At 59.3% G+C, this 20,545-nt stretch overlaps 1 long non-coding RNA gene and 1 other non-coding gene across 2 annotated transcripts; one reads left to right on the top strand and one right to left on the bottom strand.

Annotated features, from left to right (window-relative positions):
* Positions 1-1,253: 1,253 nt before the first annotated feature.
* On the bottom strand, positions 1,254-7,756 carry LOC142024991 (uncharacterized). Its single transcript, XR_012648551.1, has 3 exons — positions 7,717-7,756; positions 6,001-6,181; positions 1,254-2,211 (listed from the first exon to the last, which is right to left on the bottom strand). It is a non-coding gene; the product is annotated as an uncharacterized LOC142024991 (long non-coding RNA).
* Positions 7,757-16,627: 8,871 nt separating this feature from the next.
* LOC142025372 (U2 spliceosomal RNA) lies at positions 16,628-16,818 on the top strand. Its single transcript, XR_012648643.1, has one exon. It is a non-coding gene; the product is annotated as a U2 spliceosomal RNA (small nuclear RNA).
* Positions 16,819-20,545: the final 3,727 nt, after the last annotated feature.

The raw sequence follows: 20,545 nt of genomic DNA on the forward strand, positions 1-20,545 counted from the left end.
AGTTGACTTTCCTGGCCGGCTACACAGAGGGAAGTGGATGGAAGAAACTCTCCGTCGATCTCCCTTACTCCTCGCGATATGGGTCCAGGGGTCGACTGTCATCTCCAGAGAGTTTGATTTCGTGCGTCTTTACCAGGTGCGCAGAATCGAACCCAGAAAATCAGCCCCGAACAGGTGACTCTTTCCCTGGTATTAGGGTGACCGTATCTCCCTATCCCAAACACAGGACAGGGAAATATGGTGGTGGGGGCGGCTCCTCCCGGCTCCACAGAGGTGTGGGGAGCTGGGAACCTGGCAGCCGCCGTGGGTGAGCTCCCAGTCAGCCAGCGGGGGTGCGTGGGAATACAGGGCAATTAGCCCCTTTTAAACGATAAGCTGGGATGCCTTTCTGGCCCCCAAAATATGGGGCCGTTCCACCCGATATGGGACGGATGGGCGCCTGACATAGTATAGACAAGGCTCCGTCACCAGTCAGTGACAAATCTTCCAATCTGCTTTCCTAGTACCGACCCCCTTGTCCCACTCACCCGGCCCTCCCTCCCTTCCCCCACCCCACTGCACTTCCTCCCTCACCCCCACTCCACTACCACTCCCTCTCCTCCCCCGCTCCCCTGGCAATCCTTCCCTGCCCCGTCCTTTACCCCTCACCCCACCCCCCGGGCACTCCCTCCCCTCCCCCACTCCTCTTGCACTTCCTGCCCTCCCTCCCAAACACCCCCCACACCCCAGCAGTCCTGCAGTTGCTGCTGTACTTCAAGGAGAGCTTTTACTGCGGAGAAGCCACATGTGTCAGAGACTCCCGGAGAGACCTGGGGGGCCTGGCGATTGACATGGAAAATGCCCACACCGCAGCTGGAAGCACCCAGCCAAGAGCAGTGAACGGGCAGGTGTCCTTCGGGGGAGGGGAAGGGAGACAAAGGGAAATAGCCGGATTTACGCAGAGACTCTCTCAGAGACAGGGATGTAAAATCACCTTTCATTAGCTCCCCAGTGAAACACGAGCTCACTGCTCAATGGGTGCAGAGGCAGCTGGGGGGCCCCTCCAACCTCGCCGGGCTGGAGCAGCCCCACTGCCATGGACAGGAGCTGCTGCAGCCCAGCTGGCGCTTCCTTGCCCGTGGCACTGCTGCAAGTGGGGGGCACCCCAGAGCAGACACAGGAGCCCCCATCAGCAGCGGCCTGGCTCAGGCACTCCACAGGGCAGGGATGCTCCCGCTGGGCTGCAGCAGCCCCAGTCTGCCAGAGAGAAACCTTTCCAGCCACGTTCCCCCTCCCCCCCACTCCCAGGGCCACCACAGATGGGGGCTACTCTGGCCTGGCTGGAGCGCCCGGGCCTGCGGCAGGCAGGAGGCTGCTCCACCCCTACCTGTTACCCATAACCCTTTCAGGTGAGGCTTAGCAGGGCCACATGAACATCCCCACTCAGAGACCGCCTCACACAACACGCTGAGACAGAGCCACACGTGACCGATGCGAATCGCTCCACTGAGAGGGCAGCGCTCAGGTGCCAGGAGGACACTGTGGGATAAACCTGAATAACCGCGGATGAAATCAGAACTGGATGCTGCGAAGAGTTCTTGGTAACAAAACCGCCACAACCATCCAAAGCAGCACGGAACTGGGCATCAGAACAACCCAAACAGCCGCAAATGGCCAAAGCCTGGTTCTCTAGGGGGCCCTCACCTGGCCTGGCATCCGGCGGACCCGTTCCTCAGCTTCCCCTCAGCGGCTGCACAGTCAATTCTGTTAAGCTTTGCGCAGGCCCCGCGCCAGCAGGGGTCCTCCCTCTGCCAGGGCAGGAAAGGACCCCAAGGAAACACAAACTCTTCACCCTTCCTGGGCCACTTCTCCTCCCAGCTCCTCCCCTGCGTTGCAGGGTTCACAGAAGTCACTCCAGGGCCGTTGGGTCACCTGCTTCCCAAGATGCAGGGGGTGCAGATGGCGAAGAGCTGACGTCTTTTCTTGAGTGGGAAGTGCAGGAGCTGTGCCCACTGTGCTCCTCCCTTCCTGCCACACGCGGGGTCCTTTCCTGGAGCTCTCCATGGGAGGCCTCCGGAACAACAGGCCGTGGGCTCAACCCTCCATTGCAATGCGCAGGGCAGCTCCCCGGGCTCACAATCATTCCCTGAGGATCTGCAGACCCAGGCAGATGTTTCTGCGTCGCTTCTTCTGAGATCACAATTCCAGTCTGCTCTTCCCAAGGACGCAAACCTGAAAAGAAATGAAAACACAAAACAAAACAGTCGGAGGTGGGGGTCTGCACCCTGCGGCTCTTTAACGACGTTCTTTGTGGCTCCCACGCGATAATTGCAATGTTAAAAAAATTAAAAAAAACCCCTCTTGATTATTTCCAGTAAATGCTGAACGTCTAAAAGCCTGAAAACGAGCAACTCATCTCTAAACAGCAAACAGTGTGTGAGCTCCAAACACTGGGTAACTCCCCCCAGCAACTGATCAATCCCACCTCAGAACAGAGACTTGCTCATTATCCACAATGGCTCCAAGCACTCTCTCTAGAGTGGCAGCAGCTGATTTACACCCCCCACCCCAACAGGTCTGGTGGGATGATGTTTTCCCCTGTGCATCACTTTACATTGATCAACACTGAATTTCATTTGCCATTTTGTGCCCCAGTCACCCAGTTTTGTGAGATGCTTTTGAAGCTCTAAACACCACATTGCAGGCTGCAAAGGGCTGCATGGACCAATCACTTACCCCGTCTCATTTTCTCGCTAATATTCCCAACCCAAAGTCCCACCACAGAGACCAAACTGCTGCAGGAGCCGTTATTCTGGGCAGAGCTTTTCGAGGAGGTTCCTCGTCCCTTTCTCCACCCACCCCTGCATCCCACCCTCTGCCCCAGCCCGCAGCACCTCCCGCACACTGAACCCCTCAACGTTGCTGCTACCAGCCAGGCGGCTGCTAGCCAAGACTGCTCAGGAACAGCTGTAGAAGCCACTGCCCTGACTCCACTGCCCTTGGGGGGTGCGCTGCACAGGGGTCACCCTCTGCTCCCTGGTGGACGTGAGGCCTCAAGGGAGCAAATCTTAATGCAAACCTCGGTTTGTAGTAAATAAAAACATTCAAAGGACAAATTGGGCACAACTCTGGGCACCAAATTAAACAGGAAACACCACCTAGTTCACAGGCACTGCCAGGCCCTTCAGCCTGCGTGGGGTGGGTGGGTCTGTGGGTAAAAATAAGCCCAGCGCTGCCCTAAGGCTGGGATCGCCGGAACACCCTCCCCCCACTGCAGACCAGAGGGCGGGACTCAGTTTCCCAGGACGCTGCGGTGTAGGAAGATCACAGCCCACCTCATCCAGGCACTCCCGGGCCGCAGCGCCCCTTGCAAGTCAGGTCCCAGCTCCACCTCCCCGTGTCTGTCCCGTAGCCGAAGGGGGACCCCGAACGCCCCATTCACACGCTCCTCTTTTCCCATTGCCAGGGCAAGAAAACGCGCGAAAAAGCCAGGCGGCCGCTGACTCCCTGCAGGGGCGTGGCCATATTAGCATAGTGCTCCCGGATTGGACGAGGCCCCGAGAGCTTTCCTGCAGCCGCTGTTCACATGAATGAACTTCCCCGCGGGCGGGAGGTTGGCGATGACCCTGTGACATTAGCATACAGCGCGCCAAATCCCTTAAAGGGGCAGAGCCCGTAGCTCTGCCGGGCGCGGCAGGCTAACAGCGCAGTAAAGGACTCAGCCTGCACCAGTGTCCGGCCGCGCCCCGGTCCCGGCCGCGCTCCGCTGCCGCCCGCAGGGCTGTTCCCGGTGTCGCTGTAGCCGGGGCGGTGCCACGGGCGGCAGCTCAGAGACAAGGGGGACGGACGGAGGGACGCGTCGTTTATTGGCCTGGCTTCTGCCGGGGGGAGACTTGCCGGGAGCGCCGCGTCCTGCGGCAAAGCGCCGGGACCTGCCCCGCTTGGCCCTGCCGCCCACAGCGGGTCTCGCGAAAGCCCCCCCCCCGCTGTGGGCTGGACACGGACGTGCGTGACCCGCAGTGACCGGGGAGCGGACTCTCCGCTCTGCAGCCGGGCCGGGGGCGGGGTCGCCAGCGGCTCCTGGGACAGCCCCGGGCTTTAGCCCCCGGGTGCCGGGTTCCTTCCCTCCTGCGGGTCCCAGCGGTCGGCGATCGCCTGCTGCCCCCCGGGCTGTGAGCTCCGACCCTGCGGGCCTGGGGCCCAGAGATCACACACAGATCTGCCCGGGCTGGGGCTGCGCCCCGCCGAGAGGGCCGGGCCGGGACCCTGGGACCTCCCGAGTCCCGTCCGGCTCTGTGAGCTGCGACGGGAGGCTGCGGGCAGCGGCTCTCCCCCGCCCCGAGGAGCTGAGACCGGGGCTGCACACAGCCGGGAAGGGGGGGCAGGGTCTGCCGCTGGGTCTTGGTCCCGTTCCAAAGGCTGGACTCTGGGGCTGGGGCAGGCTGGGCGCTCACAGGGCTGGACTGACCCGCAGTGTTTGTACTGGGGGTCCCTGTTCCCTGCACCGGCCCCACGGGCTTCACCCCCCCCGGGCAGAAACTCCCAGCGGTTGGGGACATGAGACGGGTGGGGGAGGGGCGGCTCATGGGTGGGACAGAACGTGGGGCCGAGGTGAAGGGTTTGCTCAGCTCTGGGACAGGCTCTGGGGGAGGGAGGAAACAGCTCCCGCCTCCCCAGCCAGCCAGTGTCCCCTCTGCCCACCGTGGGCAGCGCCAGTGAACCCAACAGGGAACCACCAAGCGAGCAGTGGGAGTGCTGGGAATGCAGCTGGGCAATATCGACTTCCTGTGGTCCTGCAAATTCTTTCGTCTGGCACCGGTCAGGGCCCGAGGATGCCGGACTGGGGAGGTTCATTTGCACATTGCGCAAATTACATAAATTATTTCTAGCTACAACTGCAGCCTGAACGTCGCCTGAGCCGCATCTGGGGAGCTGCACTGCCCCCTTCATCGTCCTGCTGCAATGCTGGGGGCGGCCAGTAGGTGTCAGCATTACACAACATAGACCCCCCCCCGCCTCCGCCAGCCCTTCGGCATTTAATATCCCCCCCCAGGGGCTTGGGGGGAGCCCGCGCACACCCACCTCAGAGCGGAGGAATTCACCCCCCGGCAATAACCAACACCCCCCGCCAGTGCTGGACTCGGTCCGCGTTAAGCGTTGGATAGTAACAGGGAGGAAGCCCCGCCAGTCTCTACACCATCAAAACAAAACGCGGTCAAGTGGCACTTTCAAGACTCGCAAAATGGTTTATGAGGTGACGAGCTTTCGTGGGACAGACCCACTTCTCCAGCCCAGAGCCGGACCGGAGCAGACTCAAGATTTAAGGCCCAGAGAACCGGACACAGAAATCAAGGCGCACAAATCAGAAACAAACGATCGAGGGGAGCAAATCAGAGAGCGGAGGGGCGGGGGGGAGGTCAAGATTTGGACTGAGCCAAGTTCGCAGACGAGCCCCGAGAGTGACGCGGAAAGTTCCCATCACGATTTAACCCCTGTGTTAAGGTGCCGGATTTGAATACAAAACCCAGCTCGGCTGCGTCCCTCTCCAGAACGCAGCGATAATGTCTCTGCAGTAACACACGTACCGCGGGGGAGGAGGGGCTGGCGGGGGCCAGAAGCTCCGGTTGTGCCCCGCCCCCCCCCGTACCGCGCATGCGCAGTGAGTGCGACGGGAGCCGCTGCGGCGGCCGCTGCCCGCTCGACGCGCACGTGACAAAGCGCTGCGGGGGGAGAGGGGGGTCAGTGCCCCCGAGAGCCCCACGGGGGGAGAGTCCGCAGGGGGTGAGCCCCGCCCCCCCGCGTGCGCGGCCTCGTCCGGGAGCCCTGCCCCCCCGCGCGTTCAGAGGGCGGGACAGGGCTGTTTTCACCCGCGCCCGGCGCGGCCCGGCCCTGCAGCGGGTGTGTGCGGTGTCCTGCCCCTCCCCCAAAGTAAAGCCTCCCAAATCCTTTCTGTTTCCTCACCCCGCGCGGGCTCGGCCCTGGGGCCCAACCGACACCACCAGCGCTCCGGCAGCGCCTCACCTCAACCAGAGTCGTAGGCTGCAGACCAGTCCCGCGCGCCTTCGGATTGCCCCGCCCCACCATTGGCTGTCCTCCTACATCCTCGATCGCCATTGGTCAGTAGGATAACCAATCCCCTTCCGAATTTGACCAGTTCTTCTCAGTCCTCCCTGCCATTGGTCGCCCGTTCTGTTCCCGCTCTCTGTGACAATTATGTCAATCCAGACAATCCTCACGGCCATTGGCTAGAGCGAGACAATCCCGTTTCCTCATTGGCCAATCAACGGTAACGTGTCTTGCTATTGGCCATTACACACAAGAGTCCGCCTTCTCAGCCCCTGCTCAATCCCCGGAGGGACCCTTTTGCTGGCACCGCGAGCCCAGGCTCGGGACAGGTTTGGGGGGCGGGGCTATGAGATCTCTGAGTGGGGACACAGGCTGTGGGCGGGGCCTGGGTCAGGACAGGTTTGGGGGCGGGGCTGTGAGAGCTCTGGGCGGGGATACAGGCTGTGGGCGGGGCCCGGCTCGGGACAGGTTTGGGGGGCGGGGCTGTGAGAGCTCTGGGTGGGGACAGACTGTGGGCGGGGCCGGGCTCAGGACAGGTTGCGGGGTGGGAGCTCCGGGACTCCTGTGATTTCTAGTCATTTCCTTTCCCAGCTGGTCGCTTGTGTGGGGCTTGTCCGGCCCCAGCGTTGCCGGCATTTCCGTGTGTGCGATTCCCGCCCGGCCCCTTGTGGGACATGGTTGTGCTGGTGACTAGAAGACAACAGGCACCGTCCTGGGGCACCTGACAGACTAAGAGATATTTGGAGCAGGAGCTTTGGTGGCAAAGACCTGCCTGGTCAGGTACATGAATGGGGGGGGGTTTGAGGAGAATTTAAAGGGGGGTCCCCGCAGAAGCCTCTCTGTTAGTTCTGCCCCTGCCCAGCCCCACATCTGCCTCTCAGGGCCCCTCCTGCAGCCCCAGGAACTCATCTCTCTCCCCCTGCAGGGAGGGAGGGAGGGGAAGGGGCATCCAGGGGTCACAGAGCTGAGTCGGGGGCTGGGGAGATGGGAGTCCTCCAAGGTCACAGAGACTGAGGCTAGAGGGGATGATTTCAGGGACAGTCGGAGCTGGGAGCTACGGTCCCACACAGCCAGCCAGGGCCGGATTCTCCCCCCAGGGCCGGAGCTGGGGGAGCCTCGCAGCTCGCAGAGGCCCCAGACGCGGCGGTGGGGGCTCGGGGGGAGGCAGCAGCCGGGCGCGGGGAGGTCGCTGTCACCTGGGCCGGGGCGATGGCGCCGCTCCCCGCCCCCCCCGGCACGCCCCCCCGGCAGGAGCGTTTCGTGCCCAGGAGACAGGACAGAACCACCCCCCGCCCGGAGAGAGCGCGCGCGGCCGAACCACGCCCCGCTCTCCCCCGCTCGGCCCGGCCCGGCCGGGGGCAGCTGCACCCGCACGTGGGGCCCCGCTCGCGCACCCAGCACTGCGCACGCGCCGCGGAGCGACCCCCCCCCCCGGCAGGGCGGGGTACCCAGAAGTGCTCCCCGCGCCCCTACCCTGGGGCTGGGTCTGTTCCCCCTCCCCCGCCCACTGCGGCCCGAGCTGAGCCCCGGGGGGACCGACCGCTCCCCCCCGCAATTATCCCCGGGTCCGTGTCCCCCACACGGGGTGAGTGACCCCCCCATAGCTTGTCCCGTCCCCCCCCGGCTCTCCGCGGGGCTCCCCCTCCCCCGGCCCGTGACCCCGACACTCACCGCCGGGCGGGGCTGTACGAAACACCCCCGCGCAGCTGGGGCTATGCCCCGCCCCCCGTGCCGCGCATGTGCAGCGAGCGCGGCGGGAGCCGCTGCCCGGACTGACCCTGCCCGGGCTGTGGCGGCCGCTGCCCGCTCGGCGCCCACGTGACAAAGCGCTGCGGGGGGGTCAGTGTCCCCTAGAGCCCCACGGGGGGACAGTCCCCAGGGGGTGAACCCCGCCCCCCCGGGCGCGCGGCCCCGTCCGGGAGCTCCGCCTCCCCGCGCGAACAGAGGGCGGGACAGGGCTGTTGTCACCCGCGCCCGGCCCGGCCCTGCTGCGGGTGTGTGCGGTGTCCTGCCCGGCCCCCCCGCAGCGCCCCGCCCCGCCCCGCCCGTCGGTGTGACACTGTCACACCGGGTACACACCCGCCACGTGCACGTCACGTGTTCCCGGTGCAGCCCCGGGGCGCCCAGCGCCGCCGCCGCCTCCCCCGGGCGGCACCGCACAGCACCAGGGCCGGGAGGCGCGGCCACAACGGCGCTGCCCGTCCCGCTGCCACCGCCGCCCTGCGCTGCACCGGGGCCGGGCTGGGCTGGGACCCAGCCACTGCCTGCGGGGAGCGCTCAGGCACTGCCACGTGTCCTGTGCCGAGTGAGTGACCAGGGGGCGGGGCTGCGCAGGAAGGGCCGTGCAGGCCTCAGTGTGTGGGGCTGTGAAATGGGTGCCTGGTTCAGAGGCTGGCTTTAGGATGGGGGGGGCGAGGGGCAGTGCAGCGGGGTTGGGAGGGGCGGGGTGTCTATTTCCATCTCTCAAAGGAGGGTGACATCTAATGGGTACATTATTGTAGGAGCAGAGGGAGATCTATTAGTTGAAGCAGGGTCAGGGCTGGGCACCAGGACTCCTGGGTTCTCTTCTCAGCTCTGGGAGGTGTAGCCAGACATGAACCCCCTATTTGGCCTTTTCTTCCTCTTTCCCCCCGCCCCCCTGGGAGAGACAGAGAGAGAAATAAGCAGGGGAGGCAGGCGGCCTTTGATGTCCTGGGAACACAGCTGTGCTGTCTCACCCAGCCTCTCTGCTATACACAAAAACCAGACTGTGGATGGGCTAGCTAATGGCCGCCCTTCTGGCTGATCTCGTTAATTGACACGCCTTGATCACTTCCCCAGCCTTGATCACTTCACCAGGAAGATTGGGGAACCCCGCCCACCACCTCCAAAGGTGCCCAATTGTCCACAATTCACAGGTGCAAATTGAGCCTTGCATCTTCCCTGGGAAACCTGGGGTTCAAACACTCTCCTTCCAATTGGCCACTTGAGACCAGGAAGAAGCCTACGTGCCAGAAGGGGTATAAAGGGGCTTGGCAAACCACCCCCGCCTTTGCGTTTCAATCACCTTCAGCTGCTGGCCAGGTCTGGAACTAACTCCCGAGACTGGGGATGCCTGGTTCGAATCTACTTCGTCCCGAGGGATTGAGAGAATTTGGGTCACACTGGATCTAGGAGGCAGGGGTAAGAATTACACCTGTATTGCACTTCTTTCCTATAGGAATTGAGGGAAAGACTCTGGTTCCACCAGGTCTAAGAGGCAGGGGTGAAAATCACACCTGCAACTTGCCTTTCTTGGGTACACATGACTTGTATTAGTTTAAGCTAGTGAATTTGTCTAAAACTTTTCTTAAGTTAAATTGTGTCGTTTCCCCTTTAAAAAACGCGGGTACGCGCTGTTTTTGGGCTATAAACCGCTAAAACCATAAGCCTGTCACTCAGACCGCGGGAAGCCCTGACCTTATCTTTAAAACGCGTTTACCCCTTTGATCTATTACAACACTGCGATCCTCCGCTATCTTTTACGTAGAACTGTAGAAAATTTATCTTGCCTATCAAACCCCAGGGGGTCCTCGCCTTACCTGAACTGGCGAGCTGCGGTCAGCAATGACCTGCGAATATTAGTAACCACGAGAAAAATCATTCTCCTGTCACTCACTCGGCGCCCATCTTGGTTTCATTCATAAAGTGAGCGGTCAGTTTAAAACCCCCTTTCACACGCGGCAGCCGCTTCTGTTGTAAAATCGCTGCCAGCGGTTTCCTATTAACTGTTAGAAAAGTTATAAACAAAAATTCACAATTGTGGTACTTCGATCACTTGTCTGAGTTATATTGTTTCCATCTGTGTATAAATACAAAGTAACTGTTAAGGCCTCTAATAAGTGTAATTTTCCTCTTGCTGCTGTGCCCGAACTAAGCGCAAACCAAAGAACCCCGCCTGCCCTGGCTGCTCAGCGCAGCTGCTGGGGCGACATCGTCCCCCCCCTTTGCCCCTCCAGACCTTTAGCTGGCACCTGGGCACCGGCTCACAGAGCCGCGAGAGACCCCGGTGTGTGCGAACCCCCCACCCCGCGGGACCGTCTCTCCCCGCGCCCCGCCCCCCCGGCACGTGCCCGCAGCCGGCGCGTCCCAGCCCGGCCCCTCGGGCCCCCGGGGAGGAGAAGCGCCGCTTCCCGCCGCCGCGGCTGAGGAGCCGCTGGAGCACGTGACACCCCCCCCCCCCCCCCCCGCAGCGCCCCCTCCCCCGGCAGGAGCGTTTCGCGCCCGGGAGACGGGACAGAACCGCCCCCCCCCCAGAGGGCACCCGCGGCCGGACCACACCCCCCTCCCCCCGCTGGGCCCGACCTGAGCCCCGGGGGGACCGAGCGCCCCCCCGCCATTATCCCCGGTCCGTGCCCCCCCCCACGGGGTGAGCGACCCCCCCATAACTTGTCCTGTCCCCCCCCCCGGCTCTATGCGGGGCTCCCCCTCCCCCGGCCCGGGACCCAGACACTCACCGCCGGGCGGGGCTGTACGAAACACCCCCGCGCAGCTCGGGCTGTGCCCCGCCCCCTGTACCGCGCATGCGCAGTGAGCGCCGCGGGAGCTGCTGCGCGGACTGACTCTGCCGGGGCTGTGGCGGCCGCTGCCTGCTCGGCGCGCACGTGACAAACCGCTGCGGGGGGGTCAGTGCCCCCGAGAGTCCCACGGGGGGACAGTCCCCAGGGGGTGAGCCCCGCCCCCCCCCGCGTGCTCAGAGGGCGGGACAGGGCTGTTGTCACCCGCGCCCGGCCCGGCCCTGCAGCGGGTGTGTGCGGTGTCCTGCCCCTCCCCCCGCAGCGCCGCGCCGCGCCCCGCCCGTCGGTGTGACACTGTCACACCCGCTACACACCCGCCACGTGCACGTCACGTGTTCCCGGTGCACCCCCGGGGCGCCCAGCGCCGCCTCCCCCGGGCGGCACCGCACAGCACCAGGGCCGGGGGGCGCGGCCACAACGGCGCTGCCCGTCCCGCTGCCACCGCCGCCCTGCGCTGCAGCTGGGCCGGGCTGGGCTGGGACCCAGCCGCTGCCTGCGGGGAGCGCTCCGGCACTGCCACGTGTCCTGAGCCCATGAGTGAGTGACCAGGGGGCTGGGCTGCGCAGGAAGGGCCGTGCAGGGCTCAGTGTGTGGGGCTGTGAAATGGATGCCTGGTTCAGAGGCTGGCTTTAGGATAGGGTGGGGCGAGGGGCAGTGCAGCGGGGTTGGGAGGGGCGGGGTGTCTATTTCCATCTCCCAAAGGAGGGTGACATCTCATGGGTAGATTATTGCAGGAGCAGAGGGAGATCTCGCAGTTGAAGCAGGGGCAGGGCTGGGCACCAGGACTCCTGGATTCTCTTCTCAGCTCTGGGAGGGCAGTGGGGTCGAGTGGTTTGAGCTCTGGCCTGCTCTCCCTCACTTCCCTGTCACTCTGCGCCTCGGTTTCCCTTGGTGAGTGAGGACACGTTCCCAGCAACCCGGGGAGCGGGGCAGTCCGGATAATTCACCGAGAGGGGCTTCATGCCACTATCGTGAGCATACTCGAGATACACCAAGGAGCATGGGGGTTACTGCAGCCCATTGGGCTGCCCCACAGCTCCGACAAGCTGCCTCAGAGCAAGTGAGGGGGAAACTTCCCCTTGAGCGGCCAACGTGTGTCAAAATGTCGCCTGCCTCAGCTCCCCGAGGCCTGTGACAGACAACAAGAGCTGCCTTCCCCAGCACAGGCACCCCATGGGCCGGGTTTGCCTCTACGGAACCCCTCAGGGTAAACTGAGGCACAGGGAGGGAGTGGTGAGTAGCTTGAGCTGAGCTGGGGAAGCAGCGCTGTCTCCCACCTGCCCCTGCCTGCTCTCCAGCCCTGGCGGGCCCCTCATGCCCCGGCTGCCCCTTGCAAGGGAAGGGACACGACCCAACTGGATTTCTGGCCATGGAGCTCTGTGCTCCCACTGGAGAGCCACCCAGTGGGACTCAGGCACTGATGTCCCTTTGAACACCCAGACCTGCTTCTTTGCCCTCTGGGGAAGGAGGGGGATGAAGGGGCTGGAGCACATGACCTATGAGGAGAAGCTGAGGGATTTGGGTTTATTTAGTTTCCTGAAGAGAAGACTGGGGAGCGATTTGGTAGCAGCCTTCAACTACCCAAAGGGGACGCTCTGGGGGGGTTGATCCTGCTTTAGGCAGGGGGCTGGACTGGACAACCTCCTGAGGTCCCCTCCGGCCCTCGGATTCTGTGATTGTGTGATTCTGATCTGTCTGCCTGTTCCAGATGGATTAGATCCTTTTCCAGTCGATTGATTCTCATCTGATTTTACCCGTTTTATCTTCTTCAGCCCTCTCCTCCTGAGTAGAACACAGAGAATCCCTATTTATCGACCCTCCCGTAAGAGATGCCTGTGTCCAATCCACACGCTCCTCTGCACCCGTCAGCTCCCCCCAGCCCTTCGCTTAAAAACTGCTCTGCGACATCTCATTGTTCAGTGCCAGCAGCCTGGTTCCGTTTTGGGGTAGGTGGGGCCCATCCCCCCCGTACAGCCTCCCGCTTCTCCAAAAGTGTCCCCAGTTCCTAATGAATGTGAACCTCTCTGCCCGGCACCATCCTCTCACCCCTGCGCTGAGACTCTGCAGTCCTCCCTGCTCACCTGGCCCTGCACGTGGAAGTGGGAGCGTTTCAGAGAGCGCTGCCATAGAGGGCCTGGATTACAATCGCTCCAGGATCTCTCCAGGTCTCTTCCAGTTCTATGACCACCCCGGAGCGCTTGGGCGGCTGCCCAGGAAAGATTCAGGGCCACTCAGCTGGTTTGCAGAGCACCCAGCGCTGGCCGCCTGTGTTTCTATTGCAGGCGCACAGCCACACAGGCTTTGGTGCACATACACATTTTATTCTGCCGCTGGAGGGGAACAGTGGTGAGGAGGGAGAGGTCAGTGGTTAGAGCGTTGGCCTGGTAAACCCAGGGCTCTGGGATTAACCCTTCAGAAGGGCCTTCAAGGGTCTGGGGCAGGATAGATTGAAAAAACTCCAAAACTATCAGGCCTGGTGATGGGTCCTAGTAGTATAAGGGATCTACCATCAATCGTTAGCCATGCCCCTTTTCCTTTTAGCCATGCCCCTTTCACCAGAAGCCCCACCCCAGCCCTTTTAGCTCCGCCCATCCCTTTCACCAGAAGTCCCACCCCCTTAACCCTTTTGCCCCTCCTTCCTGTCACCAGAAGTTCCTCCCCAACTCCTTTAGGCCCGCCCCCTGTCACCGGAAGACGTTCCCTTCGGGGGTAGGAGTACATCTGGGTCAAGTGAGACCGGAAGGAAAGGGTGTCATGCGACCCCTCGAAGGACTCGCCCCTCCACCAATCGGAGCACAGCGCTACCCCCAGAAAGAGGCCATCTTCTTCCAAGAGCGCGTGTTTCAGAAATGTGCAAATGCTGAGCGGGAAGATGGACACTTTCACCACCCCTGCCAGAGTTCGGACGTTGTTCACGTGCTGACGGGTCTCCGCCGCACGTGGAGAAAGCGCTGCATCCGCGACAGCTGCGAGGGGGAGGCGGTAGCCGAGGGGAGCCCTTTGGCCCAACCCTTGTTGACGGATACACCGGAACCCGACCCCGAAACCCAACCGCTCTCGAGGCAGCCCGACAAGGTAGACGGCCTCTCTTTGTCCACCCCTACGGAGGAAGGCGGCCGCAGGTTGAAGGAGTCAGACGAAGAGAACGGAAAAGAAGCCAAAGAGGTAAGAAACGAATGAGCGAGGTTGGGGGGTCGTGTAATGGGATTTTGTAAAAACCTAAAAAGACCACAGGATCGTACATTATTTTCTTTCTGGGAATCTCTCCAGAGCTCGACAAGGCCTTCCTTGAGGACCCTAAACCCCAGGACGACGTTGTGTCAGAACGAAGATGAAATGGATCCACCTTGGTTTTGCTCAACACCGATACAAACCACTGAAGATGATGCGAAGGACGATGGCTACGAGGAATTTAGAAGGAGGCTTGGTATGGAACTGGCTGAGCCAGTCCCATGTCATCAGCGTAAAAAAGGTCTGCGTTCGATCGTGCGCGTTGTTGTTTATGCCACACCCGCTCACGACACTGTCCTCAAGCACTGCCTCCGGGAAAAGCTTTTTGAAGACTGTGAGGCCTGTGTCATAGGTGCACCAGGCCAAAGGCACCAGGACTTGGTGGCCCCTTACAGACTAACACAGATTTTGGAGCATATGCTTCAAAACGTCTCTCGAAAAAATTCTGTCTGAATTGTTCTGGGCCTGGAGCTTCAGGCACCTCAGTCCCCTCCTTAATAGGGCCCTGGGCACGTCCAGCGCCCTCTCACCTGCAGCAGCTCCAGCACCGGCTGCTGACACGTCCCCTCCAGCTGTGTGTTGAGGGCGCCAGCCCGGGAAATCTTCTCCCCCAGCCGGGTGGCATTTTCCTCCCCCCTCGGCCCGATCTCCTGGGCCAGCTCTCCCAGCCGTGCCAGCAGGAGGCGCTCTTGTTCAGCCAGGAACCCCCACGCCACCAGCTGCCTCTCCACGGCCGTCTGCCGCTGGGGTGCGCAGAGGGGCCGGGCTGGCCACGGGGAGAGGGACACAGGACGTGGGCTGTTCCGCGCTGCCCGGGGCTTTTCATTCACAACTCAGCCGGGCCTAGCCAGCTCGCAGCCCCGAAAGAAGGCAGCCCCAGCGACTCCTGTGAGGAGCAGCGAACAGGAGCAGCTCACAGGCAGCTCACCTTTGGGAGGAGCCACACACCTGTTTTCACCTTTCTTGTACGGGGTTTCTCTTGTGCCCTCCAAGGCGGCACTAGAAACAAATAAGGGATCTCTGTCAAGGGAGCAATGGAGAGTGACGTGGCTGGGGAGAGCTCTGGTGTTGTGACCTGCGTGGCATGTGCCGTGTTTGTCTTCCTCCCGAATGAGAGAGAGGATTTTCTCTGGCCCAAGTGTAAGCTGGGAGCCATTTTAGAAGAGAAGGTGAAAGGACTTGAGGCACAAATCCCAACCCTCAGGTCCATCAGAGAAGGTGAAGGCTTTCTGGACAGAAGGCAACAGATAATACTGCAGGTACAGCAGGCTGCCCAAAACAAGGAGGAGAACTGCAAGCGAGTTACCTCCAGGAGGAGGAGAAAACCAGTTCAAGTCTCTCCAATTGCCGTGGAGTTAAGTAGCTGCTTTCAGCCTCTCTCTGAAATCCCAGAGCAGCAGCTTGGGCCTTGCAGAGCTGAAATCACAGGGTTGTGCCTCAGGGCAATCCCCAGCAGCGTGATTGCTAAGGGAGGGACGATGGCAGTGGATGAGAGCAGGGGGTTGCTGCCGAGGTGTGTGGTTGACACCGGTTCTGCGGTCCGGTGGTCTGATGGTGTGAAGAAGTGGGTCTGTCCCACCAAAGCTCACCTAATAAATTATTTTGCTAGTCTTTAAAGTGCATGATGGGGTCAAATTTAGCTACGACAGATGAGGAAAGGGATCTTGGACTTATAGTGGATAGTTCTCTGAAGACATCCACGCAGTGTGCAGCAGCAGTTAGTAAGGCAAATAGGATGTTAGGAATTATTAAAAAAGGGATCGATAAGAAGACAAAAGATATCATACTTCCCCTATATAAAACTATGGTACGCCCACATCTTGAGTACTGCGTGCAGCTGTGGTCTCCTCACCTCAGAAAAGATATATTGGCATTAGAAAAGGTTCAGAAAAGGGCAACTAAGATGATTAGGGGCTTGGAACGGGTCCCATATGGGGAGAGGCTAGAGAGACTGGGACTTTTCAGTTTGGAAAAGAGGCGATTGAGGGGCGATATGATAGAGGTATATAAAATCATGAATGGTGTGGAGAAAGTGAATATAGAAAAATTATTTACCTTTTCCCATAATACAAGAACTAGGGGACACCAAATGAAATTGATGGGTAGTAGGTTCAAAACTAATAAAAGGAAATTTTTCTTCACACAGCGCACAGTCAACCTGTGGAACTCCTTGCCCGAGGAGGCTGTGAAGGCCAGGACTCTATTAGGGTTTAAAAAAGAGCTTGATAAATTTTTGCAGGTTAGGTCCATAAATGGCTATTAGCCAGGGATAAGGTATGGTGCCCTAGGCTTCAGAACAAAGGCAGGAGATGGATGGCAGGAGATAAATCACTTGATCATTGTCTTCTGTTCTCCTTCTCTGGGGCACCTGGCATTGGCCACCGTCGGCAGATGGGGTGCTGGGCTGGATGGACCTTTGGTCTGACCCAGTATGGCCATTCTTATGATCTTATGCTACTTGACTGCTTTTTGTTTTGGTTCTGCAGTCCATACAGGGTTAACAGCTCGATGGCGTCATCACGCTGCAGCGAGGGGACAGGCTTCATGCAGATTATGTGATCGCTTAGGCAGCGAAAGAACCACCACAGAGGCAGCTCGCAGGTCTGGTGGAATAACTCGTTTTAAAGCTGAATTATCTGGTGGGAGAGGTTTTGCTTTGACCAGCTACAAAGGAGCTGCAGGATGAAGAAAGTAGGTGTACTTGCCGATCTGTAAAAATCTTGTTGCAAGGCTCACATGTGTTGCATTCGGGTGACTCGTCGTGACGTGTAAAAGTGTCCTGATGGGTGGGCTGCGTAAAATTTTCACAAAACTGTATCGCTTCTCGGCCTTTTGGCTAAGATCAAGTGTAGTATCTGTTCTTATCAGTTTAATATCTGATACGTCCTCTATCTGAGGACTATATATTAAATGGATTTTTGGAACAGGGAGATGGAATAGGGGCTTGCTCCATCCACTCCACGCATCGACCTGGTATTGCAGTATTTCCAGGAACGATGCATCTCCCTTCGGGGAGGAAATACTCTTGGTAAAAAAATAGACTTCAAGTCTGAAAGTCTTGTTTTTCTAAACCACAAACAGAGTTCTTTGTATGTAAATTTGTTGTAAGAATCATTTATGGTTTTATGGCCAGGTTGGGTTTTTACTTGCCCAAAACTTTGAAATTACCATAGAAATGACTATTATAAAAGCTGCTAAGCGAACACTGAAATACATATTTAGCATTTCTAAAAGCAGTTAAATGCATATTTAGCACCTCATTAGCAAGGGCATGGTTGGGGCACCTTGCAATTGCGGTGCTGGTTTAGGTGGGGGTCTTTTCCAGGAGAACCCCGGCAACTTCGAAATCCCCTTTATTCCTATCAGCAAATTAAAATAAGGGGATTTCCACATCTGGACCAGCTGTGCAGCGCGAGCCGCTGCAATTTCCAAGTGCTGCCCCCCACCCTGCCCCCCCGCATTCTAAAGAGAGTCTCATTAGTAATCTTCAAAATGGCGATTTGCATGGACATTTTGAAGTTTTGGGCTAGTGTAGACAAAGCCACTTTGTTTTATGTGACTCTGGATTTCTCCCCTTCCTACCGCTCTTCTGATGTGCCCACTTTGATTCCGAGTTTTCTGATTAGTCAACCTTGATGACTAGTTTTGGTTGTCTGTGCCTTAAATATTGAGTCTTATGCTCTGAAGACGTGGGTCTATTCCAGAAAAGCTCACCCCTTCATCAATTATTTTGTTAGCCTTCAAAATGCTAAGAGACTGCCCCTTTTTTTTTTTTTGCAGAGAAAAGAATCCGTGTGTTTGTGAGAGGCAGGTCTGCTCTAGGTCAGCAGGCCTCCAGGGCTGGTGAAAGCAGATGGCTGCAACTCCCCTTCATCAGCACTCCCATGAGAAAAATTGTTCCAGTCCCCCTGGTCAGACCTGGTTTGGTTAACCAATAAGAACAGATTGAAAGTTTTTGATTGTGCAGGTTTAAGACAAAGAGGAGACGCAACTGAAGACAGTTGGCAGTTTTTCCATGGGCCGTTATTAAGGGCCTAAAAGCAAGCAAGCTGCACCCCTGTAGTATAAAACTCTTTCAGTTCTGTGTAGTGTTCACCTGTATCTGATATTGAATTCAGTGTGATGGTTTTGAAATTAACTTGCTGTTCAGTCTCAGTACTGATTGTAGCAGTGCTAATGAAAGCTCCTTGTTGTGTGAGTGAGAATGGATGCTGTATGTATGCGAGACTGTCACCAGCTGTTCCAGGAAGGGATCAGGACAGACCCTTCGCGCTGCGGATCATTACAAGGTGAGCAGTGGGCAACTCTAGAGAAGGAGAGAGGCGGTGAGAAACAGTCCTCAGTCAGCAGTAGCAGGCTGGGCCAATAGAAGACGAGCCTGTAGAGTGAGAGGGAAAAGGTGAGCGGTGGGCGCATTGCCACCTAGAAAGGCTGGCGCACTCTGGGATGAAGCGGGGCTTTGCCCACGAGAGCTTATGCTCCAGAATGTTAGTCTCTGAGGTGCCCCAGGACTTGTTGTTCTTACAGTGCACGGCAGGGCAGTCCCAAGGGTGGATTAACCCTGAGCGAAATGCAAGTCCCCTCTCTCATGCGCTCTGCTCCCGCTTGTCCTCCTCCTCGCCCCCGCTCCCCCCAGCTGTTGGTCACCCCTTGGAAACAAGGCTGGGATGTTGGCCCAGCTGGGTTGATGCTTCCTCTGTAAAACCCAGGCTCAGACTCAGCATTGCTGCTAACTTTTCCCAGGCACCTGTGAAATGAATTTGTTCCCTGCACCCCTCGTGAAATGTGACAAGTCCCCTCCATATCAGTAGTCTGACAAAGCGTGGGGGGGGGGTGAGGCCAAGGGGTTCAGGGTGTGGGAGGGGGGCTCAGGGCTGGTGCAGAGGGTTGGGGGTGAGGGTGCTGCCTGGGCATGCGGGCTCTGGGGTGGAGCCAGGTCTAAAGGGCTTGGGGTGCTGGCTGGCCCCGGGCTACAGCAGAGAGGACCCCCCCCCAGCCCTCCCCCCAACACAGCCCCCAGGCTGAGGCAGGGGGAGGCGCCACATCGGGCTGGGCTGGGAGATCGGCAGCCCTCCCCTGCCCTCAGTGGGTCTGGGACTGATGGGGGCTTCCCTGGGCCGGGGGGTTCCCCAGCTGCAGCAGGTCCCTGCCAGGCTGGGGCGCCTTTCCCCTGACCGCGGCAGGCTCGGGCCAGTTGGGTCCCGCAGCGCCCTGCTTGCAGGGGACGTCGCCCCAGGTGACCTCCGAGAGCAGCGTTCACCCTCAGCGGGGCTAAGCGGCGCCACGTGTCCCCCACCCCCGGGAGCAGCCCCAGCTCCTCGCCCCCACCAGGAGGCCCGGCCCCGGCACAGCTGAGCTCCCTGCACAGCGGCCAACGCCCCCATTAGCTCAGCGCCCCGGAAGGGGCTGGCTGGGGAGCCCCGTTACTCCTGGAGCAGCAGCCGGGTGAGGCAGGGCACATCCCCTTCGCGTCCCTCTTCCTCAGGGTGTACGGGAGCTATTATTCCCCTCTGCTCATAGGCGTAAAGAGACTTTGAAGTAGGCAGGATCCTTTTGTAAAGGAGCCTCGTCTGGACGAACTGCGTACCCGGTGGGTGGGGGGGGGCATAACCCGTGAGGTGCAGCATGGTCCAAGAATCAGAAGAGTGCATGAGGTAGTGGTTGCGACACTCCCCAACTTGGGGTCCATCTTTTCATTCCATGGTTGGCCAAGATGGAAGGGAAGTGGAACTTCAGCAATAGTTCAAAAGGTGGGTGGAAGCCAATGCTTCCACTTCGCCCAGTCCTGTATCGTGTTCGTCATCTCGTCACGTGTCCTCGTTCCCCATATTCCGTGTTGGCTGGGTCGTGGGCGATGAGTGGAAGGGGAACGAGGGAGGAACGCACTGCGAAGGGAGGCAGAGAGGAAAAGAAAAAAAGAAAAGGGAGGCTAGGGAAGGGGTAAGGAGATGGCTTCTCTCTGTGTAGTAGGGCCCGTTAGATGAGTTCTGGGTAGTTGGGCAGTTATTTGTCCTGATATTGGCGGAGGCCTGTAATATGCTCTGTGTAGACGTCCTGGGACCATCTGATGGCATCTGACACCATTAGCTGTCGCATGAGGCGGGCATAGTGGCGGCTGATGCCGCAGGCCTGGAGGACCATTTTGTTCTGGGGGTCCCAGGCCCCCAGGGCACCCACCAGCAGGGCACGTACCTCCACTTTGTAGCCCTGTGTCCTTAGTGTATTTGCTAGCGGTGTGTATTTATCTAGCGTCTTTGCCCTTGCTTCCCGGAAGGCCACTGACAGGTTTTCGAAGGGGATGGAGACATCCACCATGGTAATCTTCTTTGCCCGCTCGTTAGTTATTACGATGTCTGGTCTGAGCAGGCTTTTGGTGTCCAGGATGATGCAGTCCACTGTCACTCCACCCAGGGCTGCCGGGAGGGCCTCGATAAATCAATCTAGGATTGCGTTATGCTGTAGTTGCCAGGTCCTGGAGGCTACGTCTACACGTGCAGCCAACATCGAAATAGCTTATTTCGATGTTGCGACATCGAAATAGTCTATTTCGATGAATAACGTCTACACGTCCTCCAGGGCCGGCAATGTCGATGTTCAACTTCGACGTTGCTCAGCCCAACATCGAAATAGGCGCAGCGAGGGAACGTCTACACGTCAAAGTAGCACACATCGAAATAGGGATGCCAGGCACAGCTGCAGACAGGGTCACAGGGTGGACTCAACAGCCAGCCGCT

This window comes from Carettochelys insculpta, chromosome 22 (genome assembly GCF_033958435.1).
Source record: "Carettochelys insculpta isolate YL-2023 chromosome 22, ASM3395843v1, whole genome shotgun sequence".
In the NCBI taxonomy this organism is placed as follows: Eukaryota; Metazoa; Chordata; order Testudines; family Carettochelyidae; genus Carettochelys; species Carettochelys insculpta.